Raw genomic sequence first — 16,277 nt, 5'->3', positions numbered from 1 at the left:
TAGTATTGCATTTATACTACTATGCACCTGAAAGTGACTGTACATAAAGTGGGAAGAGTGCTTTTGTCTGAGGCTGACTTATTTTGCCCCTTTAAATTAACCCTTTAACTGCTGGAGTGACAAAAAAGAAAGTCTTATCTTGCAGGAAAAAAAAGTGAACCGTCGCCCACAGAGAAGCAGCTTTGTGGCCTATTCACAGTGATAGTTGATCCCACCTGCCCACCAGTTGTTTCACTAAATTATGCATGCTGACCTGAAGGTAAGGGAGCATCAGGGAGGGAGGATGCTCGGCCTGATAGCATCCAATGGGATGAGGGTAGAGCTGGGAGAGGCAGGGGCCTGCTGCCTGTGCTGTGATGCAGGCGGTGAGGATGCTCTGTGGCTGCAGGGAGACAGCCGGCACTGTCTGATGTTCCAGGAAGCATCAATAATAAGGTAAGGGGCCTGGGCCCCCCTGTAATGTGCAATGACTACCCTGGGAGCATTGCTTTATACAGGGTCTCTGCATGATGGGAAGGGAAGGACAGTCAGACATGTTTATCTGTGGGCTGTAGCACTGTGTATCTTACACATAGCCTGGTTATATGGGCATCAGTTATTATTGTCCCTGTGTACGGAAGTCACCCCTCAGTATTGCTCCCCAGGGGGCAATAGGACCCCCATTCAGGTAACCCACAATACAGGCCAGTTATGTCTGCACCCAGTCTCTTCTCTTTGCAGGAATACACCTGACCCGTGTGTTGTGCTGGGTGATATGTACACAGGGCTTTGCAGAAACGGGTCATAGCATGAAAATGATCTGTCACTTGGTTGAAGAGCTCACTGTCTATGCCTGAAATGACAGAACAAATGACGCTGGGCGAATGAATTGTTGTTGTGTTATTGCTGAATGTGCGTGGGTAGATGTACTGGTACAGGAACATTATACTAAGGTGACAACGTATAGAGACATACCATATACTGAGAGTGCAAGACAGGTAATATACATAGATATATTCTATGCTATGTAATATTACATGCTGGTACAGATCATACGTGTCTATGCTATATTATATGCTGGTACAGGAACATTATACTAAGGTGACAACGTATAGAGACATACAATACACTGAGAGTGCAAGACAGGTAATATACATAGATATATTCTATGCTATGTAATATTACATGCTGGTACAGATCATACGTGTCTATGCTATATTATATGCTGGTACAGGAACATTATACTAAGGTGACAACGTATAGAGACTTACCATATACTGAGAGTGCAAGACAGGTAATATACATAGATATATTCTATGCTATGTAATATTACATGCTGGTACAGATCATACGTGTCTATGCTATATTATATGCTGGTACAGGAACATTATACTAAGGTGACAACGTATAGAGACTTACCATATACTGAGAGTGCAAGACAGGTAATATACATAGATATATTCTATGCTATGTAATATTACATGCTGGTACAGATCATACGTGTCTATGCTATATTATATGCTGGTACAGGAACATTATACTAAGGTGACAACGTATAGAGACATACCATACACTGAGAGTGCAAGACAGGTTATATACATAGATATATTCTATGCTATGTAATATTACATGCTGGTACAGATCATACGTGTCTATGCTATATTATATGCTGGTACAGGAATATTATCCTAAGGTGACAACGTATAGAGACATACCATACACTGAGAGTGCAAGACAGGTTATATACATAGATATATACTATGCTATGTAATATTACATGCTGGTACAGATCATACGTGTCTATGCTATATTATATGCTGGTATAGGAACATTATACTAAGGTGACAACGTATAGAGACATACCATACACTGAGAGTGCAAGACAGGTAATATACATAGATATATTCTATGCTATGTAATATTACATGCTGGTACAGATCATACGTGTCTATGCTATATTATATGCTGGTACAGGAACAATTATACTAAGGTGACAACGTATAGAGACATAACATACACTGAGAGTGCAAGACAGGTTATATACATAGATATATTCTATGCTATGTAATATTACATGCTGGTACAGGTCATACGTGTCTATGTTATGTAATATGCTGGTACAGATCATGCTATATTATATGCTAGTACAGGTCATATGTTATATGCTGGTTCAGGTCATACGTGTCTATGCTATGTAATATGCTGGTACAGGTCATACGTGTCTATACTATGTTATATACTGGTTGAGATCATACATGTCTGTGCTAAGTTATATGCTGGTACAAGTTATACGTGTCTGTGCTATGTTATATGCTGGTACAGGTCATACGTGTCTATGCTATGTTAGTTATATGCTGGTATAGGTCATATGTGTCTATGCTATGTTGTAGGCTGGGACAGGTCATACGTGTCTGAGTTGTTATATGCTGGTACAGGTCATACGTGTCTATGCTATGTTATATGCTGGGACAGGTCATACATGTCTATGCTATGTTATATGCTTGCAAGCAGGGCCTTCTTACCTCTATGTCTGTCTGTTATTACCCTGTTTTGTTCTATAAATGTTTCCAATTGTAAAGCGCAACGGAATATGCTGCGCTATATAAGAAAATGTTAATAATAAATAAATAAATAAATATGCTGGTACAGGTCATACGTGCCTATGCTATGTTGTAGGCTGGGACAGGTCATACATGTCTATGCTATGTTATATGCTGGTACAGGTCATACGTGCCTATGCTATGTTGTAGGCTGGGACAGGTCATACAGATCTATGCTATATGCTGGTACAGGTCATACGTGTCTATACTATTATTTATGCTGGTACAGGTCATGCGTGTCTATGCTATGTTGTAGGCTGGGACAGGTCATACGTGTCTATGCTATGTTGTAGGCTGGGAGGTCATACATGTCTATGCTATGTTATATGCTGGGATAGGGACAGGGACAGGGAACTGATATTAGTGTACGGTGCAGATATGTTAAACAAGAAACAGATGTATAAGTGGGCAGATATGCTGGTACAATACAGGAACAGGTCATAAGTGTATATGGTATATACTGTATGTGGGGATGGCACTGCTAGATGTATATGGTATATACTGTATGTGGGCATGGCACTGCTAGATGTATATGGTGTATACTGTATGTGGGGATGGCACTGCTAGATGTATATGTTATATACTATATGTGGGGATGGCACTGCTAGATGTATATGATATATACTGTATGTGGGCATGGCACTGCTAGATGTATATGGTATATACTATATGTGGGGATGGCACTGCTAGATGTATATGATATATACTGTATGTGGGCATGGCACTGCTAGATGTATATGGTATATACTGTATGTGGAGATGGCACAGATAGATGTATATAGTATATATGTGGGGATGGCACTTATAGATGTATATAGTGTATATGTGGGGATGGCACTTATAGATGTATATAGTGTATATGTTGGGATGGCACTTATAGATGTATATGGTATATTTGGGGATGACACTGATAAATGTATATGGTATATATGTGGAGATGGCACAGATAGATGTATATAGTATATATGTGCGGATGGCACTTATAGATGTATATAGTGTATATGTGGGGATGACACTTATAGATCTATATGGTATATTTGGGGATGACACTGATAAATGTATATAGTATATATGTGGAGATGGCACAGATAGATGTATATGTGTATATGTGGAGATGACACTGAAAGATGTATATGGTATATTTGGGGATGACACTGATAAATGTATATGGTATATATGTGGAGATGGCACAGATAGATGTATATAGTGTATATGTGGGGATGGCACTGACTGTATAGATGTATATAGTGTATATGTGGGGATGGCATTTATAGATGTATATAGTGTATATGTGGGGATGGCACCTATAGATATATATGGTATATTTGGGGATGACACTGATAAATGTATATAGTATATATGTGGAGATGGCACAGATAGATGTATATAGTATATATGTGGAGATGACACTGAAATATGTATATAGTATATATATGTAGGGATGACTGATAACTGTACAGTATATGGTGTATAGATGGCACTGTTATATATAATATATAGGTGTATATATAGCATTTATATAAATGTATGTTATATGTGTAGATGACTTCTGATATCTATGGTATATAGATGGTCATTACACTGATATATATATATATATATATATATATATATGACACAGATAAATGTATATAGTATATAGGTGGGGAGGGTGGTACCATTACAGGTATCCAGGATACTGTATATGTGACATGCTGTTACTGGTTATAGATTTGCTATAGCTGGGGAAGTACAGGGGGGAGACACTGAGGGTCCCATTTATCACTGAGCTCTAATACCAGCAGCATATCATGGGTCCCATTTATCACTGAGCCCTAATACCAGCAGCATATTACAGGCCCCATTTATCACTGAGCCCTAATACCAGCAGTATATCATGGGCCCCATTTATCACTGAGCCCTAATACCAGCAGTATATCATGGGCCCCATTTATCACTGAGCCCTAATACCAGCAGCATATCATGGGTCCCATTTATCACTGAGCCCTAATATCAGCAGTATATTACAGGCCCCATTTATCACTGAGCCCTAATACCAGCAGTATATCATGGGCCCCATTTATCACTGAGCCCTAATACCAGCAGCATATCATGGGCCCCATTTATCACTGAGCCCTAATACCAGCAGTATATCATGGGCCCCATTTATCACTGAGCCCTAATACCAGCAGTATATCATGGGCCCCATTTATCACTGAGCCCTAATACCAGCAGTATATTATGGGTCCCATTTATCACTGAGCCCTAATACCAGCAGCATATCATGGGTCCCATTTATCACTGAGCCCTAATACCAGCAGCATATCATGGGTCCCATTTATCACTGAGCCCTAATACCAGCAGCATATTATGGGTCCCATTTATCACTGAGCCCTAATACCAGCAGCATATTATGGGTCCCATTTATCACTGAGCCCTAATATCAGCAGCATATTATGGGTCCCATTTATCACTGAGCCCTAATATCAGCAGCATATCATGGGTCCCATTTATCACTGAGCCCTAATACCAGCAGCATATCATGGGCCCCATTTATCACTGAGCCCTAATACCAGCAGCATATCATGGGTCCCATTTATCACTGAGCCCTAATACCAGCAGCATATCATGGGCCCCATTTATCACTGAGCCCTAATACCAGCAGTATATCATGGGTCCCATTTATCACTGAGCCCTAATATCAGCAGCATATCATGGGTCCAATTTATCACTGAGCCCTAATACCAGCAGCATATCATGGGCCCCATTTATCACTGAGCCCTAATACCAGCAGCATATCATGGGTCCCATTTATCACTGAGCCCTAATACCAGCAGCATATCATGGGCCCCATTTATCACTGAGCCCTAATACCAGCAGCATATCATGGGTCCCATTTATCACTGAGCCCTAATACCAGCAGCATATCATGGGCCCCATTTATCACTGAGCCTAATACCAGCAGCATATCATGGGTCCAATTTATCACTGAGCCCTAATACCAGCAGCATATCATGGGTCCCATTTATCACTGAGCCCTAATACCAGCAGCATATTATGGGCCCCATTTATCACTGAGCCCTAATACCAGCAGTATATTATGGGTCCCATTTATCACTGAGCCTAATACCAGCAGCATATTATGGGCCCCATTTATCACTGAGCCCTAATACCAGCAGTATATCATGGGTCCCATTTATCACTGAGCCCTAATACCAGCAGCATATTATGGGTCCCATTTATCACTGAGCCCTAATACCAGCAGCATATCATGGGTCCCATTTATCACTGAGCCCTAATACCAGCAGCATATTATGGGTCCCATTTATCACTGAGCCCTAATACCAGCAGTATATTATGGGTCCCATTTATCACTGAGCCCTAATACCAGCAGCATATCATGGGTCCCATTTATCACTGAGCCCTAATACCAGCAGCATATTATGGGTCCCATTTATCACTGAGCCCTAATACCAGCAGTATATTATGGGTCCCATTTATCACTGAGCCCTAATACCAGCAGTATATTATGGGTCTCATTTATCACTGAGCCCTAATACCAGCAGCATATTATGGGTCCCATTTATCACTGAGCCCTAATACCAGCAGCATATCATGGGTCCCATTTATCACTGAGCCCTAATACCAGCAGTATATCATGGGTCCCATTTATCACTGAGCCCTAATACCAGCAGCATATCATGGGTCCCATTTATCACTGAGCCCTAAATACCAGCAGCATATCATGGGTCCCATTTATCACTGAGCCCTAATACCAGCAGCATATTATGGGTCCCATTTATCACTGAGCCCTAATACCAGCAGCATATTATGGGTCCCATTTATCACTGAGCCCTAATACCAGCAGCATATCATGGGTCCCATTTATCACTGAGCCCTAATACCAGCAGCATATCATGGGTCCCATTTATCACTGAGCCCTAATACCAGCAGCATATTATGGGCCCCATTTATCACTGAGCCCTAATACCAGCAGCATATTATGGGTCCCATTTATCACTGAGCCCTAATACCAGCAGCATATTATGGGTCCCATTTATCACTGAGCCCTAATACCAGCAGTATATCATGGGTCCCATTTATCACTGAGCCCTAATACCAGCAGTATATCATGGGTCCCATTTATCACTGAGCCCTAATACCAGCAGCATATCATGGGCCCCATTTATCACTGAGCCCTAATACCAGCAGCATATTATGGGTCCCATTTATCACTGAGCCCTAATACCAGCAGTATATCATGGGCCCCATTTATCACTGAGCCCTAATACCAGCAGTATATCATGGGCCCCATTTATCACTGAGCCCTAATACCAGCAGCATATCATGGGTCCCATTTATCAGTGAGCCCTAATATCAGCAGTATATTATGGGTCCCATTTATCACTGAGCCCTAATACCAGCAGTATATCATGGGCCCCATTTATCACTGAGCCCTAATACCAGCAGTATATCATGGGTCCAATTTATCAGTGAGCCCTAATACCAGCAGCATATCATGGGCCCCATTTATCACTGAGCCCTAATACCAGCAGCATATTATGGGTCCCATTTATCACTGAGCCCTAATACCAGCAGTATATCATGGGCCCCATTTATCACTGAGCCCTAATACCAGCAGTATATCATGGGCCCCACTTATCACTGAGCCCTAATACCAGCAGTATATCATGGGCCCCATTTATCACTGAGCCCTAATACCAGCAGCATATCATGGGTCCCATTTATCACTGAGCCCTAATACCAGCAGTATATCATGGGCCCCATTTATCACTGAGCCCTAATACCAGCAGTATATCATGGGCCCCATTTATCACTGAGCCCTAATACCAGCAGCATATCATGGGCCCCATTTATCACTGAGCCCTAATACCAGCAGTATATCATGGGCCCCATTTATCACTGAGCCCTAATACCAGCAGTATATCATGGGCCCCATTTATCACTGAGCCCTAATACCAGCAGTATATCATGGGTCCCATTTATCACTGAGCCCTAATACCAGCAGCATATCATGGGCCCCATTTATCACTGAGCCCTAATACCAGCAGTATATTATGGGTCCCATTTATCACTGAGCCCTAATACCAGCAGCATATCATGGGTCCCATTTATCACTGAGCCCTAATACCAGCAGCATATCATGGGTCCCATTTATCACTGAGCCCTAATACCAGCAGCATATCATGGGTCCCATTTATCACTGAGCCCTAATACCAGCAGCATATCATGGGCCCCATTTATCACTGAGCCCTAATACCAGCAGTATATTATGGGTCCCATTTATCACTGAGCCCTAATACCAGCAGTATATTATGGGTCCCATTTATCACTGAGCCCTAATACCAGCAGTATATCATGGGTCCCATTTATCACTGAGCCCTAATACCAGCAGCATATCATGGGTCCCATTTATCACTGAGCCCTAATACCAGCAGTATATTATGGGTCCCATTTATCACTGAGCCCTAATACCAGCAGTATATTATGGGTCCCATTTATCACTGAGCCCTAATACCAGCAGTATATTATGGGTCACATTTATCACTGAGCCCTAATACCAGCAGTATATTATGGGTCCCATTTATCACTGAGCCCTAATACCAGCAGCATATTATGGGTCCCATTTATCACTGAGCCCTAATACCAGCAGCATATCATGGGTCCCATTTATCACTGAGCCCTAATACCAGCAGCATATTATGGGTCCCATTTATCACTGAGCCCTAATACCAGCAGCATATTATGGGTCCCATTTATCACTGAGCCCTAATACCAGCAGTATATCATGGGTCCCATTTATCACTGAGCCCTAATACCAGCAGCATATTATGGGTCCCATTTATCACTGAGCCCTAATACCAGCAGTATATTATGGGTCCCATTTATCACTGAGCCCTAATACCAGCAGTATATCATGGGTCTCATTTATCACTGAGCCCTAATACCAGCAGCATATTATGGGTCCCATTTATCACTGAGCCCTAATACCAGCAGCATATCATGGGTCCCATTTATCACTGAGCCCTAATACCAGCAGCATATCATGGGTCCCATTTATCACTGAGCCCTAATACCAGCAGCATATCATGGGCCCCATTTATCACTGAGCCCTAATACCAGCAGTATATCATGGGCCCCATTTATCACTGAGCCCTAATACCAGCAGTATATCATGGGTCCCATTTATCACTGAGCCCTAATACCAGCAGCATATCATGGGTCCCATTTATCACTGAGCCCTAAATACCAGCAGCATATCATGGGTCCCATTTATCACTGAGCCCTAATACCAGCAGCATATTATGGGTCCCATTTATCACTGAGCCCTAATACCAGCAGCATATCATGGGTCCCATTTATCACTGAGCCCTAATACCAGCAGCATATCATGGGTCCCATTTATCACTGAGCCCTAATACCAGCAGCATATTATGGGCCCCATTTATCACTGAGCCCTAATACCAGCAGCATATTATGGGTCCCATTTATCACTGAGCCCTAATACCAGCAGCATATTATGGGTCCCATTTATCACTGAGCCCTAATACCAGCAGCATATCATGGGTCCCATTTATCACTGAGCCCTAATACCAGCAGCATATCATGGGTCCCATTTATCACTGAGCCCTAATACCAGCAGTATATCATGGGCCCCATTTATCACTGAGCCCTAATACCAGCAGTATATCATGGGCCCCATTTATCGCTGAGCCCTAATACCAGCAGCATATCATGGGTCCCATTTATCACTGAGCCCTAATACCAGCAGCATATCATGGGTCCCATTTATCACTGAGCCCTAATACCAGCAGCATATTATGGGTCCCATTTATCACTGAGCCCTAATACCAGCAGCATATCATGGGTCCCATTTATCAGTGAGCCCTAATACCAGCAGCATATCATGGGCCCCATTTATCACTGAGCCCTAATACCAGCAGTATATCATGGGTCCCATTTATCACTGAGCCCTAATACCAGCAGTATATCATGGGTCCCATTTATCACTGAGCCCTAATACCAGCAGCATATCATGGGCCCCATTTATCACTGAGCCCTAATACCAGCAGCATATTATGGGTCCCATTTATCACTGAGCCCTAATACCAGCAGTATATCATGGGCCCCATTTATCACTGAGCTCTAATACCAGCAGCATATTATGGGTCCCATTTATCACTGAGCTCTAATACCAGCAGCATATCATGGGTCCCATTTATCACTGAGCCCTAATACCAGCAGCATATCATGGGTCCCATTTATCACTGAGCCCTAATACCAGCAGCATATCATGGGTCCCATTTATCACTGAGCCCTAATACCAGCAGTATATCATGGGCCCCATTTATCACTGAGCCCTAATACCAGCAGTATATCATGGGCCCCATTTATCGCTGAGCCCTAATACCAGCAGCATATCATGGGTCCCATTTATCACTGAGCCCTAATACCAGCAGCATATTATGGGTCCCATTTATCACTGAGCCCTAATACCAGCAGCATATCATGGGTCCCATTTATCAGTGAGCCCTAATACCAGCAGCATATCATGGGCCCCATTTATCACTGAGCCCTAATACCAGCAGCATATAATGGGTCCCATTTATCACTGAGCCCTAATACCAGCAGTATATCATGGGTCTCATTTATTACTGAGCCCTAATATCAGCAGCATATCATGGGCCCCATTTATCACTGAGCCCTAATACCAGCAGTATATCATGGGTCCCATTTATCACTGAGCCCTAATACCAGCAGCATATCATGGGCCCCATTTATCACTGAGCCCTAATACCAGCAGCATATCATGGGCCCCATTTATCACTGAGCCCTAATACCAGCAGCATATCATGGGCCCCATTTATCACTGAGCCAAAATACCAGCAGCATATCATGGGCCCCATTTATCACTGAGCCCTAATACCAGCAGCATATCATGGGTCCCATTTATCACTGAGCCCTAATACCAGCAGCATATCATGGGCCCCATTTATCACTGAGCCCTAATACCAGCAGCATATCATGGGTCCCATTTATCACTGAGCCCTAATACCAGCAGCATATCATGGGTCCCATTTATCACTGAGCCCTAATACCAGCAGCATATCATGGGTCCCATTTATCACTGAGCCCTAATACCAGCAGTAAATTATGGGTCCCATTTATCACTGAGCCCTAATACCAGCAGCATATCATGGGTCTCATTTATCACTGAGCCCTAATACCAGCAGCATATCATGGGCCCCATTTATCACTGAGCCCTAATACCAGCAGCATATCATGGGTCCCATTTATCACTGAGCCCTAATACCAGCAGCATATCATGGGTCCCATTTATCACTGAGCCCTAATACCAGCAGCATATCATGGGTCCCATTTATCACTGAGCCCTAATACCAGCAGCATATCATGGGTCCCATTTACAAACGAAAAGTAACCCCTTTAGCGCTTAGCTGTTTGTACAGCGTTGCCCTTGCCATCTTTTATATGGCGAGAGTGATGCGGGCCCCATTGCCGGCAATAGAGACCCGGCGGTGCCTTTCCGGCTTCAGCGAAGCCTTCCAAGTACTGCCGGATCTCCCTGTCATGCACATGCGCAGGTGGACCATCGCGCACGCGCATGACACTGGAGGCCTGTCGCTGGCAGCGTTAGGCTGCCAGCAGCCCAGCTGAGGACCTCGCCGAGGACGAGGATTCCGCTGGATTTCGCGGGGCCTCGCCGGAGGGGTAAGTATTACTGAATACCAGTGGAATTTTCGTTTGTATCACAGTGATAGTAAACAAAAATTGCTGCTGGTATTTCCCTTCGTTTGTAAATGGGGCCCTATGTTTAGTATCGCAGTGATACATACGATTATACCCCTGGTATTCACTATTACCTATCCCTTCGGCGAGTTCCAGCAACGCCCCCTTCCCTTCTCGGCGGCATCCTCCGCTCACCTACTGGCAGCCAGGGCTGGCTCCAGGGGTCTGAGCACCGTGTGCCGGCCCGGTACACAGCACCCGCATGGCACGCCTCCAAATAACGACAGGCTGGGGTTAAAGCCCAGCCCTCCGTCACTGGCTGGGCTTCCTCCTTCCCTCTGCCGGTAGTGAATGGAAGCACATGCGTACGGCATGCGTACGGCATCCATTCACACTCTGGGGGTCCGGCACCGCCTCGGCGGTGGGGGTCCCCTACCACACGATTTGACCACCCGCGGGCCACTTCAGCCCACGGGTGGAACAGCGGGACAGTAGTGTCCTGCTGAAATTGGGATGTTGGGGAAGGGTGCGCCCTCTATGGGTGGCGCCCCTGTGTGACCGCACTGGTTGAACACCTCTAGAGCCGGCCCTGCTGGCAGCCTATCTTTGCCAGCTACGGCCTATCTTTGCCAGTGCACGGGAGGTTCCGCTGAAGACAGGAAAGGCTGCTTCCGGGTCCCCATATAGGAATCCTAGGGGCTATATTTACTAAAGTGCGGGCTTATAGAAGTGTAGATATTGCCCATAGCAACCAATCAGATTCTAACTACTATCTTCTAAAAGGTGCTAGATAAATGTTAAGTAGAATCTGATTGGTTGCTATGGGCAACATCTCCACTTCTAAAAACTCTCACTTTAGTAAATAATATACCCCCGGGATTCTTTAATTGTTTTAGTTGGATAAAATATCATAAATATATTTTTAGGAGAACTCCAGGTACAGTAAGCCGTTTGTATTGGAAGTAAAACCCTGATTAGATGCGCAATCTTAGCGTTTGGCAGTATCCTCTTTCAGTAGACAGGCGAATGATAACAGCAGCGATCGTCTCATCTAAGTAAGGCTCATTTACAAGACACAGTAGTGCAGAACCTATTTTGTCACATATCAGTGATCACATCTACAAATTTTAATTGAAGTAGCATGGACGATGTGTGGGCCAAGATGGCCGCTGCCCACAATTAGGAGGGGAGGGAATTAGACAAACTCATATAGGGATTTAGATGAACGGATCACAGTGATCTGCTCGGTCTGCTACATTTATAGAGGGGGGGAAGCTCCTTCCACCGTGCATGTATATTTATCATTTTTGGTTTTAATAAGCCTATAGGACTGTACTGGTTTATAACTTTTTCAACACATCCATCCCAAATATTTTTTCCGGGTGTGACACGTAGATAAAAAGTAATTCAATTGATAAATGAACCTCGGTTTGCTAAACAAACTAAAAACTAAACTAAGCTGTGCCACTGCCAAAGAAAGGTGAAAGGGATTATCTGGGGTCTAAGGCCCTGATTCAGAGCCGGACGCTGTGACCAGAGCGCTCGCTCTGAATCAGGGCCGTCCTATTTAAATTTGGAGCGGCCTTTTGGACGCTCGCATAGCTGTGGGTTACCACCCACAGCTTATGCGAGCGTCCATGATGATGGTCGCGATGGTCAAGACCATCGCGACCATCGGGCTTGCGACGAGACCCTGTGGTAGGGTCTCGCTGCCGCAAGCCCTGGAGTGATTTTGGCTCTATCAGAGCCAAAATCACTCCCACTGACATCACTAGTGATGTCAGTGGGGCCGGCCCCAGACGGTAGGCGTTCCCATGGGAGCGCCTCCGTCTGGCAGCCACGCCCCCAGCACGCCCACCAAAGGGGGCGTGCTGTCAATCACCATCGACAGCACGCCCCCTTTGGTGCGAGACCCGGAGCGACAGCTTGGCTGTCGCTATCCGGGTCTCGCGCATGCGCACGACAGAGCTCCCTCTCTCGTGCGTATGCGCATTTGGGTACCATCGACCCGCTTGTGAGCGTCCTGCGCTCGCAAGCGGGCCCGAATGAGACCCTATGTACTAAGCAGTGTTAGAAGACAGGGGGAGATGTATTAACGGCAAAATGCGGTTAAACCCCCGAAAATGCAGTTTTCGGGGGTTTTAGCGCATTCCCCGTATGTATTAAGCAGCAGAATTCAGGTGGCGTTACCCAATAGAAGCCTATGGGCTTCTTTGCGCGACGCTCGGGACTGGGAGGGATCCGATCGGATCCCTCCCATGAGCCCCCGCGGCCCGCGTCCTTCTGCGCATGCGCAGAAGGACTTCTGGGTGTTCAACCTGGAAGTCCCTCTGCCCGGCAGCATCGCAAAGGACACCTCTCATCGAGAGAGCTGTCCTTTGCGAAATCCTTGGTACATACCGCGGTAATGAACCGCGGTATGTACGCGAAGTCGGGGGGGATGTACCGCAACGGCGATGTTGCCGTTTATACATCTCCCCCACAGAGTGAAAAGTGATAAGGTGCCAGCCAATTAGCTCCCAACTGCCATCTCACAGGCTGTGTTTGAAAAATGACAGTTGGGAGCTGATTGGCTGGTACCTTATCACTTTTCACTCTGTCTCCTAACACTGCTTAGTAACTAGACCCCCAAGTGCCACAGTGAACAGAGATAAAGTACCAACTAATCAGCTCCCAACTGTCACTTTACAGGTTGTGTTTGAAAAATGACAGTTAGGAGCATTTGTAATGGGTGAAGGCTGTGCAGTGTGCTCTGGGTCCAGGCCAGGGGGGCCCCGCACCGCATACCTTGCACCCATATTATACTTACCTCTTCAGAGTCCCACATCGGTACCGGTGTCAGCTCTGTAAAACGCCTGAAAAATGGCCACCGCAACTGTTTTCCCGTTGTTTTGCGCATGCGCAGTACAGAGAAAATGACCTCCGTGGCCATTTTCCCGGTGACCTGCGCTTGCGCTATAGACTCTGGGCACACTCTAGTGCCCAGAGTCTATCAGTGCGGTTGCCGGCCGCCAGACTGTCAGGAGGGGGCCCGTGACGGAGACTGCACACGGGTCCCTCCTCTCTTGAAACGCCCCTGGCTAGGAGCTGATTGGTCGGTACTTTATCTCTCTCCAAGGCTTAGTACATAGACCCCTTAGTCTTCAGTTGACTTTAATGTATTGAGTTATTCAAACCCTGCGAGTTGTACTACATGGTACTGACTACCTAACTTCTTTCTGTTTCAAATATCAGTCATATATTTATATCATTCATTCTGCCTGATAATAGAAAGACATGAGTGAAGAGCACCAAACAAGACCAATATGCTTAGTAAAAGTTACAGGATGGCTGTATAAACCAGCAGATTATCTGTGAGATACAGATGCGTCCTCAGACATTACAACTTGGCCGCGTGTTGTGTCTTTTTCACTATGTCGACCATGCTGCCTCCTCCCGGTGGGGCAGCCAGAATGTCGGCAAGCATGCTTGGGTTGCTATGGGTAACTTCTCCACCTGTCCTTATTTAGAGGGTTTCATACAGTACATCTCCCCTTAAATCCAGTTTGTATTTGGTAGAATATCGCTCAGTACATCACCTTCGGGCAGTTATTTTTACTACGTCAAGTCTGAATTCAACTGTTCAGGGGAAATATTACCCAGAATCCAACTGGCCAGATTGGCGCTTTCTCCTGTATAATGAATGCGGTCTTCACATGTGATTTTAGTGGCGGTGGCAGACTGGATCAATAAACAAGGCAGATTGCATGATAGGAGAGAAATTGTAGTGGGTTGTGAACAACTCTGCCACTCGCGAGCAATAGAGCATAGTAACTACACTGAGCTTCATCCTCTCCATTTTCCGCTGGCTGCGTTTAATGCTGAGGCAGGAGTCACTGTATTCGGGGGGGGGGAGAATCTGGCAGGAGAAGACGCTACGGGACGTTTATAAAGCTGTTTTCATTAATGAAAACATTCGCTAATTCTTACAGCAAACAGCAGTTTTCCTGCCCTGTGTCATCATCAGCAACCGATGGTAAAGGGGCAGAATAACTGTGGGCGGGGCGCCGGGCCTTGGCATGTGATTTACTGCTAGCTGTGAAAGCAAAGGTGGTAACTACAAACTATTGTATTTTGCTGATTATATAGGGGTCTATTTACTAAGCAGTGTTAGGAGACAGAGTGGAAAGTGATAAGGTGCCAGCCAATCAGCTCCCAACTGTCATTTTTCAAACACAGCCTGTGAGATGACAGTTGGGAGCTGATTGGCTGGTACCTTATCACTTTCCACTCTGTCTCCTAACACTGCTTAGTAAATAGACCCCTATGTCCTACAGTAGATCACGTCAGTCATAGGACTACAATGTGCATTTTAAGGGGCCTTTGGACTATGGGCCTGACTGAACCGCAGGTAATGCGGTCGCAATGCTAAAGTGAATTCTGAGTTGTACGCATCTATCGAATCGCAGCGCCCTAGCCCTCCGGGTGAGAGAGCAGGCATCACCGCTAGTAACCGCACTTACACCTACCCCGTGCTAGCTGCAGATGATGCGACTAAAAATGGCGTGCACTGGGCAACTCTAAGCGCCCACGGGATGTTTATCTCACATGCGAATGCCCCATTCTGCCGTCGCAGACAAATGACTGAGATGCGTACGACTCACTCTCTATCTGCCCTAAGATCGTGTTTGTCGGCCCCGACGCGCGGGCAGTTTGCTAAATTGCCGGGAGCTGCGGCCACATTCGTTCTTGCGTGCTACTCAGAATCAGGCCCTATGTCCATGCGGATTTTTGTGTTATGTATCTGGCTAATGATGAAAACGGGTGAGTTTTTGTTTCCCGCAGCTGGACCTGGCATTTCCTAAAGACATGTTTATGTGTGTGTGTGTTTTTTTTTTTTTCAGCAGTCCAAATAAAGTGAACGGACATGTGGTTTTAGGTTCATATCCCTCACGCATACTCAGAAGAGGC

General features: G+C 45.3%; 1 protein-coding gene across 2 annotated transcripts in view; it reads left to right on the top strand.

Moving 5' to 3' along the window:
- Positions 1–220: 220 nt before the first annotated feature.
- SYN3 (synapsin III) overlaps positions 221–16,277 on the top strand; it is a 316,630-nt gene continuing 300,573 nt past the window's right edge. The window contains exon 1 of one of the 2 annotated variants that reach the window (XM_088459273.1): positions 221–259. The gene's annotated coding sequence lies outside the window, so the exon portion shown is untranslated. Of the gene's footprint in view, positions 260–347; positions 436–16,277 lie in introns of those variants that run through there. The other variant, XM_088459272.1, reaches the window with a different exon arrangement.

The sequence above is a fragment of the Taudactylus pleione genome, unplaced genomic scaffold (assembly GCF_031769625.1).
Source record: "Taudactylus pleione unplaced genomic scaffold, aTauple2 ptg000903l, whole genome shotgun sequence".
In the NCBI taxonomy this organism is placed as follows: domain Eukaryota; kingdom Metazoa; phylum Chordata; class Amphibia; order Anura; family Myobatrachidae; genus Taudactylus; species Taudactylus pleione.
The sequence above is the reverse complement of the archived record's forward strand: the minus strand, read 5'-3'. Positions and strand labels throughout refer to the sequence as shown.